The sequence below is a fragment of the Pleurodeles waltl genome, chromosome 2_1 (genome assembly GCF_031143425.1).
Source record: "Pleurodeles waltl isolate 20211129_DDA chromosome 2_1, aPleWal1.hap1.20221129, whole genome shotgun sequence".
In the NCBI taxonomy this organism is placed as follows: domain Eukaryota; kingdom Metazoa; phylum Chordata; class Amphibia; order Caudata; family Salamandridae; genus Pleurodeles; species Pleurodeles waltl.
Window position 1 is genome coordinate 478,941,858 of NC_090438.1, and position 16,001 is coordinate 478,957,858.

Genomic DNA, 16,001 nt, shown 5'->3' on the forward strand with positions numbered 1-16,001 from the left:
GACAGCCCCTAAGGTGCCCTGAGCTGAAGTGACTCTAACTTTTAGAAATCCTCCATCTTGCAGATGGAGGATTCCCCCAATAGGGATAGGAATGTGACCCCCTCCCCTTGGGAGGAGGCACAAAGAGGGTGTACCCACCCTCAGGGCTAGTAGCCATTGGCTACTAACCCCCCAGACCTAAACACGCCCTTAAATTTAGTATTTAAGGGCTCCCCTGAACCTAAGAATTTAGATTCCTGCAACTTACAGAAGAAGAGGACTGCTGAGCTGAAAACCCGTGCAGAAGAAGAAAGAAGACACCAACTGCTTTGGCCCCAGTCCTACCGGCCTGTCTCCTGCCTTCCAAAGAAACCTGCTCCAGCGACGCTTTCCCTGGGACCAGCGACCTCTGAATCCTCAGAGGACTGCCCTGCTTCCAAGAGACCAAGAAACTCCCGAGAACAGCGGCCCTGTTCAACAAAGACTGCAACTTTGTATCCAGAGGAGCAGATTTAAAGACCCCTGCAATCCCTGCAAGAAGCGTGAGACTTGCAACACTGCACCCGGCGACCCCGACTCGACTGGTGGAGAACCAACACCTCAGGGAGGACCCTCCGGCGACTCCGAGACTGTGAGTAACCAAAGTTGTCCCCCCTGATCCCCCCCACAGCAACGCCTGCAGAGGGAATCCCCAGGCTCCCCCTGACCGCGACTGCCTGACTCTAAAATCCCGACGGCTGGAAAAGACCCTGCACCCGCAGCCCCCAGCACCTGAAGGATCGGAACTTCAGTGCTGGAGTGACCCCCAGGAGTCCTTCTCCCTTGCCCAGGTGGTGGCTACCCCGAGGAGCCCCCCCCTTGCCTGCCTGCATCGCTGAAGAGACCCCTTGGTCTCCCATTGATTTACATTGGAAACCCGACGCATGTTTGCACACTGCACCCGGCCGCCCCAGTGCCGCTGAGGGTGTACTTTTTGTGTGAGCTTGTGTGTCCCCCGGTGCCCTACAAAACCCCCCTGGTCTGCCCTCCGAAGACGCGGGCACTTACCTGCTGGCAGACTGGAACCGGTGCACCCCCTTCTCTCCATTGAAGCCTATGCGTTTTGGGCACCACTTTGAACTCTGCACCTGACCGGCCCTGAGCTGCTGGTGTGGTGACTTTGGGGTTGCTCTGAACCCCCAACGGTGGGCTACCTTGGACCCCAATTTGAACCCCGTAGGTGGTTTACTTACGTGCAAGAACTAACATTACTTTACCTCCCCCAGGAACTGTGAAAATTGCAGTGTCCACTTTTAAAACAGCTAAATGTGTTTTATGTAAAAAGTATATATGCTATTGTGATTATTCAAAGTTCTTAAAGTACTTACCTGCAATACCTTTCAAATGAGATATTACATGTAGAATTTGAACCTGTGGTTCTTAAAATAAACTAAGAAAAGATATTTTTCTATAACAAAACCTATTGGCCTGGATTTGTCTCTGAGTGTGTGTTCCTCATTTATTGCCTGTGTGTATGTACAACAAATGCTTAACACTACTCCTTTGATAAGCCTACTGCTCGACCACACTACCACAAAATAGAGCATTAGTATTATCTCTTTTTGCCACTATCTTACCTCTAAGGGGAACCCTTGGCCTCTGTGCATACTCTTCCTTACTTTGAAATAGTGCATACAAAGCCAACTTCCTACAGCGCTGATCTACAGGAATTGTAAAAGAGGAGTTATTTCCAACTGCACCGTCACAGTCATTGGCCCGCATACCTACCCTTGCCATGTGGCACATGCACTCATCGTCGTTTCATGCACGCCTCATTCTCCCCCCCCTATCTTTCATCCACCCCACTCCACACAGGCATAGCCCATACATCATGCTCCCAGTGTACTCACCTGTTTGTCTGGAGGACCGTAGAGTAGCGTGTACTGGGGGAGGACCCCATCCACGAGTTTCTCCAACTCCTCCAATGTGAAGGCAGGGGCCCTTTCCCCAGACACACAAGCCATTGTCTCTTCCAGACTGAGGTCACAGCAGCACTTGCAGTGTAGGTCCTCTCCTGTCGAAGATCAGGTATCGAGTGATTAAACAAATAGAAAATGGCAGTCACGTCCGCGGCGGTGCGTATCGTTACCGCCGGCGTACATCGTCATTGGCTCCTGGGACCGATAGGGTCCAATGTTAACCAATGCAGAATTGTGCCACGTTCTTCGACCGTGTACCGCGACGGTGTACAACGCCAGCGCAGTTACCTCATATCCCATTGTCCCACTTTATAGGTCAGGCAGCCGCCATTTCAGGGGCCCACATGGCTCTATTTTTAACTGCGTCACACATTACTAGGCCTTGCCTCAACACAAATACATACTTATTTCGGATTATGAATCGTGTTCTGTGTAAGCTGTGCGTACATACCTCTGATTTGGTTGGCTCTGTGCTCGCTGTTGTCCTTCATAGGCACCGTCCGCTGGGACATGTGAGGAGATGGCGGCATCATCCGGTGTACAGAACGCTGGTGGACCTGTCGACAATGGAAGAGCGACATGTAATAGTCACCTACAGACTTGATCATGCCACTATACATGAACTGTGTGCCCAGTTGGAGCCAGACCTGATGTCAGCTATCCGCCATCCCACAGGAATCCCCCCTCTAGTGCAGGTCCTGTCAGTACTCCATTTCCTTGCAAGTGGGTCATTTCAAACAACAGTGGCCATTGCATCAGGGATATCCCAGCCTATGTTTTCCAACGTGTTAACCAGAGTGTTGTCTGCCAGGCTGAAACACATGCGGAGCTACATCGTTTTCCCACAGGTGGAGAATTTGCCTACAGTGAAAGGCGACTTCTATGCCCTGGGACATATCCCCAACGTCATAGGTGCCATTGATGGGACGCATGTGGCCTTGGTACCCTCGCAGGAGTGAACAGGTGTACAGAAACCGGAAGAGTTACCATTCAATGAACGTGCAGATGGTGTGTTTGGCCGACCAGTACATCTCCCATGTGAATGCCAAATTCCCTGGCTCAGTGCATGACGCTTACATCCTGCGGAATAGCAGCATCCCTTATGTGATGGGGCAACTCCAGAGGCAACGTGTGTGGCTATTAGGTGAGCACCTGGAACCAAATCAGTGGGAATAGTTGTCTGAGTCTGGGGATATCCCTTCAGGTTAGTGTGTGTCTAACAGTTGTCCCTCAGCATTTGCAGGTGACTCTGGTTACCCCAACCTGTCATGGCTACTGACCCCAGTGAGGAATCCCAGGACAAGGGCAGAGGAACGCTACAATGAGGCCCTGGGTGAACTAGGAGGATTATAGAGCGGACCTTCGGCCTCCTGAAGGCCAGGTTCAGGTGCCTCCATATGACAGGTGGTTCCCTATTCTACTCACCAAAGAAGGTGTGCCAGATCATCGTGGCCTGCTGTATGCTTCACAACTTAGCTTTGCGATGACAGGTACCTTTTCTGCAGGAGGATGGTCCAGATGGAGGTTTTGTGGCAGCTGTGGAGCCTGTGGACAGTGAAGATGAGGAAGCAGAAGAAGAGGACATCAACAACAGGAACTCGGTTATCCTGCACTACTTCCAGTTAGACACAGGTAAGAAGACAAACCTGCCTACTACATGTAATTTAACACTACTACCTCTCCACTGTCTGTCTTTTTCAACCAGTGTGTGGTCACTGAGTTTTCACTTTCCCTTACGATTTCACAGATGTGGGTCCCACTGTGTGACATCTTCTTTGTTTCCTCATGGACTAGAGGTGTGTGACATAGGTATGTTGACATTACAATTGTAAGATCATTTTGTCACTGTAATAGCTAATACACTAATTTGAAATCACAGACAGACTCCAGATTGTTTTGTGACTTAAGGGTGTTTATTTCAGTGCTCAATATTGGAGGGTGCTGTAAAATGGGGAGGGGTGATGGTGGCGGAATGTCCATGGCAGAGTCCAGTCTATCAGTCTCACAGGTGCATTGTCCAAAGGGGCATAGGAAGTGGAGCTGGGGCAGTTTGAGGATGGACAGGGTGACAAGGTGGGACAAAAGGATGACATTCAGGGCGGACTCATTTCTTGGTGGCGATCTTGGCATCGTTCTCTGTCTTTGTCCTGGATCTCAGGGACCGTTTGCGGGGTGGTTCTCCATCTGCAGGGGGTGGGGTGCTGGTGTGGTGGTCCTGTGGCGGTGCCTCCTGTCCACTAGCGTCAGCAGAGGTGGTGGGCAGTTCATCGTCCAGGCCAGTGTCAGGGGCCCCTTGTTGTGCCACAGTGTCCCTCCTGGTGTTGAGGACTTCCTTCAGCACCCTTACGATGGTGCCCAGGGTGCAGTTGATGGATCTGAGTTCCTCCCTGAAGCCCAAATACTGTTCCTCCTGCAGCCGCTGGGTCTCCTGAAACTTGGCCAGTACCGTTGCCATCGTCTCCTGGGACTGATGGTACGCTCCCATGATGTTGGAGAGGGCTTCGTGGAGAGGGAGTTCCCTGGGCCTGTCCTCCCCCTGTCGCGCAGCAGCCCTCCCAGTTCCCCTGTGTTCCTGGGCCTCTGTCCCCTGAACGGTGTGCCCACTACCACTGCCCCAAGGTCCCTGTTGTTGTTGGGGTGGTGTGTTAGCCTGGGTTCCCTGTAGTGGTGGACACACTGCTGATTGACTTGTCCTGGGGACAGAGGTATGGGCTCGCTGGGTGGGTGCTGTGCTGGTGTTTCCAGAGGGGGGAAGCTCTGTGGTGGCCTGTGACTGTTTGAGGGGCACCGAATGTCCCGAGGTCCCAGATGGGCTGGGCTGGTCGTCTAGATCCAGTTGGACAGAGCTGCTGTCATCACTGTAGGCCTCTTCTGTTGTTGGGGTGGACATGTGTTGACCCGCCTGTGCGGTCACGTTGGGTAGGGGTCCTGCAGGGGTGTAAAAGCATGATTATTGCATCTGTGTGTACCATGGTGTACAATGGGTAGGTGACGGTGTACACCAGTGCTTGCATTCCTGTGTGGGACCTTGTGTGATAATGGTTTAGGGGGGTGTATGGGTATGTGCAGTGGCCATGCTTTGGTGATGGGTGTCCATGCTTTGGTGTTGCATGCAGGGCTTTGGTTTGGGATATGTGGTTAGTGATATTGGAACATGTGTGAGGAGTTGGAGTGATCGGGGTGAGGGCGAGGGTGGGGGTATGTGATAGCATGCATGTAGGGTGGGTGATAAGGTAGTTAAGGTTTGACTTACCAGAGTCCATTCCTCCAGCTACTCCTTCGAGGCCCTCAGGATGCAGAATCGCCAAGACCTGCTCCTCCCATGTTGTTAGTTGTGGGGGAGGAGGTGGGGGTCCGCCGCCAGTCCTCTGTACTGCAAGGTGGTGTCTGGACACCACGGAACGCACCTTCCCCCGTAGGTCGTTCCACCTCCTCCTGATGTCATCCCTATTTCTTGGGTGCTGTCCCACTGCGTTGACCCTGTCCACTATTCTGCGCCATAGCTCCATCTTCCTAGCTATGGAGGTGTGCTGCACCTGTGATCCGAATAGCTGTGGCTCTACCTGGATGATTTCCTCCACCATGACCCAGAGCTCCTCCTCAGAGAACCTGGGCTGTCTTTGCCGTGCCATGGGGTGTTGTGGGTGATGTGTGGGGTGGTGTGTGTTATGATATGTGGGGCGATATTTAGTGGTGTGTTGTGTGTGGTGCGTGGATGTTATGTGGGTGATGGTGGTGTGTGCCTGTGGATGCCTGGTTATAGATTGTGGTGTCTCTCTCTGGCCTTCTACCACAATTGTGGTCGTAAGGGTTTGTGGGTGATGTGGGTGTGTGTTTTATATTGTAGTGGGTGTGTGGGAGTGGTGTGTGTATGTGTATCAGGTGTGTGTATTTGGAATTGTCCAATGTTGCTGTGTTTTGTATATGTGTGTGTATTTTGAGCGCAGCAGTGTGTACTGCCAATGGAATACCGCGGTTGAAAGACCGCCGCGTGGATTCGTGGGTTGTGATAGTGTGGGCGTATTTCTGTTGGCGTGACGGTGGAGGTTTTGTTTTCGCAAGTTTATCACTGACTTTTGGTGTGGCGGACTTGTGTGGGTGTCAGAATTTTAGCGGATTCCAAGCTGTGGGTCATAATAGCTGTGGCGGAATTCTGCGGCCGCGGTGGTGTGTTGGCAGTCTTCTGCACGCAGTAAGCGGCTTTTACCACCAATGTTGTAATAAGGGTCATTGTCCTTTCATCATGTCACAAAACGTAAAAATGAGAATGCAAAAAAATCCTAACTAAAAGGGTCTGTGTAGGAGTGGCTACTTCTTTATGGCGAAGCAGCGTTGGCCCACTGGCTGAGCCAGCAGCTAAAAAAGTAAAACCATTTTTTACTATTGCTTTATATTTCAGCAGCTGGCTCAGCCAGAATGTGCAGGGAGGGGTGGGGCGGGGTCATGGGAGGGGGGAGAGGGTAGGGAGGGAGGAGTGCACCTCAGCAACTTGAGACCGTACGGGTGATTAGCCACTCTTTAAAATCACTGATTGATTGATCGAAGTACGCATGTTAGTTTGGCCAACCGTCTTAGGCTAGCCAAACTGTCATGCTCACTATGGGGGTCATTCTGAGCATGACGGGCGGCGGGAGCCGCCGGCCAAGCGGGAACCGCCAGAATACCGCTGCGCGGTCAAAAGACCGCTGCGGTTATTCTGAGTTTCCCGCTGGGCTGGCGGGCGACCGGCAGAAGGCCGCCCGCCAGCCCAGCGGGAAACCCCCTTCCATGAGGATGCCGGCTCCGAATGGAGCCGGCGGAGTGGAAGGGGTGCGACGGGTGCAGTTGCACCTGTCGCGATTTTCAGTGTCTGCTTGGCAGACACTGAAAATCTTGGTGGGGCCCTGTTAGGGGGCCCCTGCAGTGCCCATGCCAGTGGCATGGGCACTGCAGGGGCCCCCAGGGGCCCCGCGACACCCGTTACCGCCAGCCAGGTTCTGGCGGTCAAAACCGCCAGAGCCAGGCTGGCGGTAAGGGTGTCGGAATCCCCATGGCGGCGCTGCCTGCAGCGCCGCCATGGAGGATTCCCCAGGGCAGCGGCAAACCGGCGGGACACCGCCGGTTTTCCGTTTCTGACCGCGGCTGTACCGCCGCGGTCAGAATGCCCATGGGAGCACCGCCAGCCTGTTGGCGGTGCTCCCGCGGTCGTTGGCCCTGGCGGTCCATGACCGCCAGGGTCAGAATGACCCCCTATGTTTCTCCAACCCTGCTGTGTGAGAAACTGTCACAAACTCCCATTCACTGTCTGAGAGGCAGTCCAAGCCATTTAGACCAATCCTGACACTGCTCTTCTGCTAGTTATAGCATGAGAGCAGCACCAGGATTGCGTGGGGAGCCTGTGCTGGTGTCCCAGGGACTTCTTGGACACCAACACCATCAAGGGAAGTGGAGAAAGGTGGTGGGGGCAGCAAAGGTGAGTTTTTAAAAATTATTTTATTTCTTCACCATCCCACGTCCCCCTTCAGCCCCACCTGCCTCTTCCCTTGAGATTTGTGGCAGCTGCCACTGGGTCCCTGGCCTTCTCAAACCCACATTGCACATGCATCATATATCAGATGCATAAAATGAAAGACGGTTATTAGAAAGGCACACTTTCTCAATGTTTCCCAACCCTTCAAAAATTATATTAAGAAAGAACCAAGTGAAGATACACATAAAATACACAAATTCCAATATAAGTGAGTGTACAAAATAACCACCAACTCCATGGTTCAAATTCCAAGGACCAATCAGCCGTTAAGGATAAGATTCCAGCAAAACCTCTCATTCCCCAAAAGATCCCTATCCCAAAAATAATCTTTAAAAAGTTCCCATGCATCATGCCACTAAATACTCAACTATTACAGAAAAAAAGAAGCATTGTTATAGCTAATAGCTTTAGCTATGTTATAAATAAAGGTAGTTGCATTAAAGTGGAACCAGCCTTATTCTGGTTATCCTAATCAGGAATGAAGTTCTGGGTCAGCCCCAGTGATTTTTCCCAATCTGTGTTATGTGACATATCTGCAGTCATCAACCAAATTCGGTGAGTGCTGACCACAGCTGAAATCTGCAAGGGGCAGGGCATTTGAAGCTCTCTTACCCTGCCACAGCCCAGCTTATAATGGCTCACTAACAGAACAATTTGTATGCCCTTTTGCCAGAGTTGGGTTCCAGTTCGGAGTTCTCTTGGACACTCAACCTACTCATAAAGGGATCAAACATGATATACTATGTGCTTCAATATTAAGAAAAGTTGGTAAGGAGATCCTAGGGTTTACTTTCTTATGCTGTGTCTAAATGTAGAATTATGTGTGTAATTATACTAATATTGGGCACTTACGTATTGTTATTTGAGACTTCATTACTGTTTACATCTAGTTAACTCAATGGAATCCATTATATGTATTTCAGAAAAACCAAAGATTAAGCATGTCTTAATGCAGTGTTTCCCAAACTGCACACTATGGCTCAGTATGTGTTGCTGCTGTGTTTTTTAGTTCACAAAATCATTTTAACAGAGAATGTGCTCACTGTACCTGATCATACACAATTATCCCTTTGTCTATGACTTACACACATAAATTAAGAAATATGGAAGTGGCCTAACAGCCAGAACTGCCAACCTTGGACCTGGGGAACAGGTTTTAGTTGCATCATTCTGTCAACCTCCTTTGATTCTTGGCAAATCACTAAGGGCCTGATTACGAATTTGGCGGTGGGACCACCAGACCGCCGTGTTGACAGTTCTAAAAAGACTGTTGCACCGGCGGTTGAAAGACTGCTGTTTTATGAGTTTTATAAGCATCAACACCATCCACCAAGCAAAAAAGGCAGACAGTCATTGGAGAGAGGGCTTGTAAGTCGGCGGTTTGACCACCAAGAATATTACAAACACACATTTGCTGTGGGAATCTCCTTGCTGCGGTCAGCCAATGGTGGTCGAATACCCTGGTCCGTGTCCACCAAGGTAACAGACAAGTGCACATTGGGTGAATTAAAAAAACAACACAGATGACACACATTGGCCACGTGGATATACCTGCAAATCACACTATAAAACAAATCCCTTCACAGACCACATTCCTTTGTATTTCCACTGGAAGACACACCACAAACCTTGCCATATATTTTTTTGTTATAAGGCAGCTCTTTTTTCACCATCACATTTTACACCCTTCACCATATCATCTATTTTTTCCCCATATTCTCTTGCCTTGTTTAGTCACTGTCACTCCCTTTACTTTTCAGTCATGTCACAGTCCAAAAATCCATATTTGTTTCAGAGGATGAGTTGAGTCATGGTGGATGAAATCATTAGAGGAGAGCCACAATTGTTTTGAGCTCAAGTCAGCACACTTCTCTCAGTAGGAACATGGAAAGGTGGGGCAGGATAGTTGACAGAATGAATGCTGTAGGCTTCACCCTATCCAAAAAAGAGGACATTAGGAAGAGGTGGATCAACCTCAGTGGTAAGGTACATTCCCTGGTCTCCAGGCACCAGCTGTAGGCCAAGAAGACTGGAGGTGGCCCTTACAGTGCCCCATTGATAATCATTCCCTGGGAGGAGAAAGTGTTGGCCACCCTGAATCCTGGGGGCTTGACAGGAATACCTGGGGGAATGGAGTCTAATGAGTCACAACACAAAAGCTGTCACACAACTACAATGTCATGCATAGTCACAGTTCAGCTTTTGCCCCTGTCTTGTAAATGTTCTTCACCAGCATTCAGTATCAGAGATGTAACACTGTTAATCTGTATTGTTAGACCCAACATCACAGCTACCAAGGCCCATCACATGCCATATGGCCAAATGGTGACTGTATGTCTCACAATATCAACAAATCGTCCCAGCACTCATGGTATGTCTCAACACCTAATTGTATGCCCAAAGCTAAATGCAGCCCAAAATTCGATTAGTGTGTATAGTAGAGAGACTTACCTGACTGCAACTCCCAGGAGGCACTGTTTCACTTGTCCAAAACCCCTGTTCCTCAACTCTCAATTGACGTGTACTAACTTGGGATGATAGCATTCCAAGCACCAATTCTCTAACTCCAACCACCAGCCCAGTGGTCACTTGTCCAAATACGACTGTCTGTAATCTCTCAATTGAAATGTACTCACATGGGAGGATACCATGTGTGTAGTATGTGTAGTGGAGAGAGAGACCTAAATGCAACTCCCAGGAGGCCTTGTGTCTGTAACTCCAAACACCAGCCCAGTGTTCACTTGTCCAAATACCACTATTCCTCAACTCTCAATTGAAGCGTACTCATCTGGGAGGATACCATGTGTATAGTATGTGTAGTAGAGAGAGATACCTAAATGCAACTCCCAAGAGGCCTTGTGTCTGTAACTCCAAACACCAGCCCAGTGTTCACTTGTCCAAATACTACTATTCCTCAACTCTCAATTGAAGTGTACTCACCTTGGGAGGATACCATGTGTATAGTGTGTAGTAGAGGAAGTGACCTGACTGCAACTCTCAGGAGGCCCTATTTCTCTGACTCTAAACACCAGCTGAGTGGTCATTTGTCCAAATACTCCTGTTTGTAATCTCTCAATTGAAGTGTACTCACTTGGGAGGATACCATTTGCATAGTGTGTGTAGTAGAGGGACTGACATGACTGCAACTCTCAGGAGGCCCTGTTTCTTTAACGCCAACCACAACCCCAGTGGTCACTTGCCCAAATACACCTGTTTGCAATCTCTCTAATGCTCTTCACTCAACTGAGAGTATACCATTTGTCAAGTGTTGGGAAGTAGAGGGAGTGACCTGACTGTAAAGCCCAGTAGGCTCTGTTTCTCTAACTCCAACCACAAGCCCAGTGTTCACTTGCCCAAATACCTCTGTTGGTCAACTCTTGATTTAAGTGTACACCATGCAACTCAGAGACATGTCTGTCTGCTTAGCTCCATCTTGACTTCCTAACCCAAAATGGAACCATGGAGATTATAAATGACACCTTAACCGGTGTGTACTCCTAATGCCTCAAACTGCATCACCAGATTGGTATCAGTAGCAGACACATTGACACAGCACTGTTCACATGATGACTCCAGTCACATATGCCACACAGTCCTGGGTTTGCCTGCATCCCACTCAACCAGGCCTACAAATGGTCAAAGTCATATCTTGCATCTCGACTGAGTTGCCTGCACTGGTGATAAAATGTCATTTTCAGGCCCTCTTTCAAAGTGTAATTTATCTGCATAGTTGGCATGCTTCACTCATGTCATTTCAAATCATCCTATAACATGGTTACTTGGCACAATTAGATTAACTACAACTTTACTTTGTTCAAGGTCTCTGCTTATTGTAACATAAAACCTTTGGCGTAGATGTCACATTTCAACCAGTGATAAGGTACGTTTTCAATCAAAAGGTCAAGCTGCCTCTGGGCACACATAGGCCACAGAACACTATCCCTCTGGATGAAGCCCTCAGTGATGATGACAGTCCTGAACTTCTAACTTGGAGGACGTCTCTGGCCCTTCAGGATAACCTGGTCAGATGCCAACAGTGAGCCTCACTGTGCCCAGAATGTCACATCCCAACCCTCTTCCATCAACATCACAGGAAACCATTTGTCACCAGTCCTGTGTCCCTAGCACAGTGTCCACCATCTTGTGCCCCCCAGTCCTGGACCCTGAGTTGAAGTGTAACACTTTGGGCAATGAGGATCCAGGAACAAGTTGGACAGTGCACCCTGTGGCAAGGGTACAGGGTCATGGGTTTTGGGTGCATGGGAGGGATGCTGTGGAACAGTGGGGTGAGGCCACTGAGGTTGCACTTGGCCAGGACATCATCAGCCACATGAAGATGTCATGATAACAGACCTCTACAAAGAACAAAACAAGGAGTATAGGCTTGAAGCCATAATTACGACACAAGTCACATAGCTAGCTTCTGGAAACTAAAGTACATTTCTATAATTCGAACACAAACAAAGCAACATCATCAAGGTGGGGATGTGTCAAAAGCTGTTTTTATCAAGCAGCCTTTGACTGATTTTTACAGTGTATCTGTTCCCTAGCTATTTGGAAAACTCTAAACTCCAAACATTCTCACAACTACAGGTTATTGTACAGTCACACTTATGACATCACACGACATACTTACACTCATGAGAAGTAGCTGTGGATGAGATCTTCTCGCAAGTCAGCTTCTTCTTCTTCACCACTGTCATCTTCACTTGGCATTTCAGGATTCTCACCCAGTGGCACTGCAGGCTTCCCCACCTGGGATGTATGAGATATTTCTCCACAGGGCAATGTTGTGGAACATGCAGCATGCCACAATGATCTGACACACTTTCCCGGGTGAATAGAGGAGGGCTCCACCAGTCATGTCCAGACAGCAAAATCTGGCCTTCAGGAGCCCAAAAGCATACTCTACTGCCTGGCGTGTTATACCATGGGCTGCACTGAAGCTGACTTCCCCATGGTGTAGTTAGATTCCTCAGCAGCCTCAATAAACAAGGGTGGTTTGGCTATGCGGAGTCTCCTGTTAAGAAATGGGACATAAGTGCAACAATGTGTGTTAGAAATTGAGGTCTCTAGTTGGCAGAGGTATATACCTTGGTCTAAGAAGGGACCACAATCCTAGTCAGGGTAAGTCACAACACAATCCAAATTATCCTGTGCCCACCCTCTGGTAGTTTGGCACTGAGCAGTCATGCTTAACTTAGAAGGCAATGTGTAAAGTATTTGTGCAGTAACTCATACAGTAATGCAGTGAAAACACTACAAAAATACACCACAGACGTTTGGAAAAATAGATAATATTTATCTGATTAAAAAAGGTAAAACTTATGAAAATCCAATGTACAGAAGCAAAGTTATGATTTTTTAAAGACTAAGGTACTTAGGTACTCAATAGCTCCAACTGGGGGGGTATCGATGGAGTCATTCCCAATAATCTGATGCCACAGGTGCCGGTCAAGGAGTCACATGGACCCCCAGGCACAGTACCTTCAGAAATGAAGAAACAAAGACTTTGCACAGAATCCTGGAGATGAAACGTCACTGGAGCCGGTGAGGTGTCAATCCCTTACAGCATCCGGGGAACTGAGGCATTGGTTCCGTACTGTGAGGCAGGGGAGGCGAGACGTCAATTCCGTCCGGTTGCAGAGGGAGCTGGTACGGCATCGGGGGTGAGGATTCAGTTCTTTGTGACCAGGTGGGGTCGATAAATCCAGTTGGTCAAGACGTGATGAATCGACTTCGCAGTGTTGCAATCACACTGCATGACGTCAGAGGCATCGCAGCACTTTCAGACTTGCATTACCGGCCACAGTCATTGTGCGCAGCGATGTCCACTCAGTGGGAGCAGCTGCGGCATTGGTGCTGGCATCGCTGAAGTCATTAGTGGTGTCGCTGAAGTCGGAATATAAGCTAAAAGCTAGCTTGTGAAGTCTTTGTTGGCCTTGAGTCTTCAAAACAGAAGGCAAGCTCAATCCAAGCCCTTGGAGAGCACTTTCAGAGAATGCAGAGTCCTTCCAGTAAGGTCAGAGACCAGCAGGGCAAAAAGCAGGGCAGCAGTCCTTCTCAGCAAAGCAGTCCAGATGAGCCTTGTGGACAGCCAGGCAGTTACTCCAACAGAGTGTAGGTCTGGATCCAGAAGTGTCTGATGTGGTGGGGTCAGAGACCCAGTTTATATAACCAAAATTGCCTTTGAAGTGGGGAAAACTTCAAAGAGTGGTTTTCAAGTGCACAAGTTCCCCTTTCAGCTCAGTCCTGTCTGCCAGGATCCCTGTGGAGGGTTTTCACTCCTTTGTGTGAGGGCAGGCCTCTGACTTTTGTAATGTAAAAGAGAGCCCCTCCACCCTTCCTGCCCAGGGAGGACCTGGCCTGGCAGTTCAGGCAGGACTGTTCCCATGCAGAACAGGGTCAAGACTGATTTGCATATGACTGGGTCCAAATGGGTGACGTGGTGAGCAAAATAACAATGGATTAAATTCAGATTTGTGATTTTCCATAACCATTCTGGCAATACACAACATGACAGGACCACTCCTTCCAGGTTAGAATCTACCACTTAAAAGTATAAGAGGGCAGTCCTAATGCTAGTCTATGAGTGGAGCAGGCCTCACAGTAGTGGAAAACGAATGTATGAGTTTTTCAGTACCAGGACATGTAAAGCACATAAGTACATGTCCTGCTTTTTACCTACATGGTTGCTTTTGTGATATCAGCTGGGGTATGGTGCTATTCCGCATTATAAAGCAATCGTGGGCTGATCCAGGAAAATGGGCACACACTTTTGGGATGTAGAGAACTGCCAAACAGACAACTTGAACATTGATGGAATGGAAGTTTATGTTGTGATAGACTTGTACAGTGGCCTGTGGAGGCACCAAGCCAACATGTGTGCCATCGATGGGTCCCATTACATGTGGGTGGTGGGGAAAACCATATAAGTCAGCCTTCACATTAGCTAAATCCTCATGTCAGGGGAACCTGACATAGCTGTCAATGTGGTTCAACATTGCTGATATGAAATCTCTCAACACCACACTGAGCATAGGTTGTGACAAACCAGCAGGTAGGGTCACTGTATTTTGGAAGGAACTTGTGGCCAGGTAGTGCAATACTGACATTACTTGTGTAATGGATGGCATGCAGTATGGATTACCGTTAGCTGGCATCAGATCTGGCTCCAAAAATAACATTAATCCACTATTGTTTGCCTATTTAGACAGTGCAACTGGGTGACGTGGTGTCCCTCCATGGTCTGAAGGTCTGGCAATGGATGGTAGACATTAGATTGTTGTATCCTCCTTCCCAGCGTACCTATATGATTTGGAACATTAGTCACTGTGTCCAAAGCAACATACATGATGCATGCCAACAAAATTATGTGAGAAAATATTTTGGAATGGATAGACATGACACCAAGTACACATCACAGCTGACAACTACATAAGTGTCAAATGTGACCCCCCATGGTTGTGAACACGTGTGTCCACAACATGGATTCAGATGACACAAAACTATCTGGCACACAATTGCCCCTCGATATATGACTGAATTTTCTGACCGTAAAAAATATCGTCAGTGGTGGTGGACAGTGCACCGCCGTCATATGCCATCTGTGCAATGTAACACACTACACTGGTGGTTGTGTAGTAGAACCTACATAACAAGACAGAATAAGGATGATTGTTATGATCCTATACAGATATTGTAGGTGTGATGCATTTTACGGGACCATGTACAGTATTCCAAAACTGTCAAAATGACGGATGCCTGATCTACTCCACTGGACATAAGGACCACCTGCAACCACCGGTGGAAGTCATCTACATGGTGGGAGGTTCTAACCGTGGCCCAATGGCTGTGTCCGTCGGCAGTGATGCCCACTTATGTGGCATACATGTCCACTGCATTGTGCAAAATCAGTCACTTGCCTCCTGACAATGCAGCCAGCAATACCTCTACTACTTCAGCTGCTGTGTGCTGCCCCTGGGAGCAATCATGCCACATCCATCAGGTGAAAGAGCCCCTACCTTCTCCCCAGAGGAGCTGAAGAGGCTTGTGAGCGAGGTTCTTCCCCTGTATGGACAGCTCTATGGCTCACCAGAGGAGCAGGTTAGTACCTCATGTGCACAATTGACTCTGCTCAACACCATCCTTTCCCTCCTCACAGGTTATAATGTGCCCCTGTGTGCCAGTTAGACTTTTTGTGTGTCTGTTGTTGCAGTTTGTGTGGCATCAATGGGATGTACATGGTGCATGTATTGGTGACCAGTACTATATGTTGTGGACATTCACATTGTGTTGTGTGATGTTTTTTGGAGTACCAGATCCTCCTTGTGTTGGATGCACATAAATAGGCAAGAAGTCTTTACAGCCTTCTAATAACATTTCTTTGTTGTTGATGATGGTTGTAAATGTTAGACAACTTGTTTGTATACAACAGCATGAACTGTGTTTGCATCTTGTATGAGCCATTTGAGGATCTTGCAATCAATGTGTCTAGTGTCACACATCTTTCTACGCTCATCTGGCCTTGCCAAACTGTTGTCTGGAAGACATAT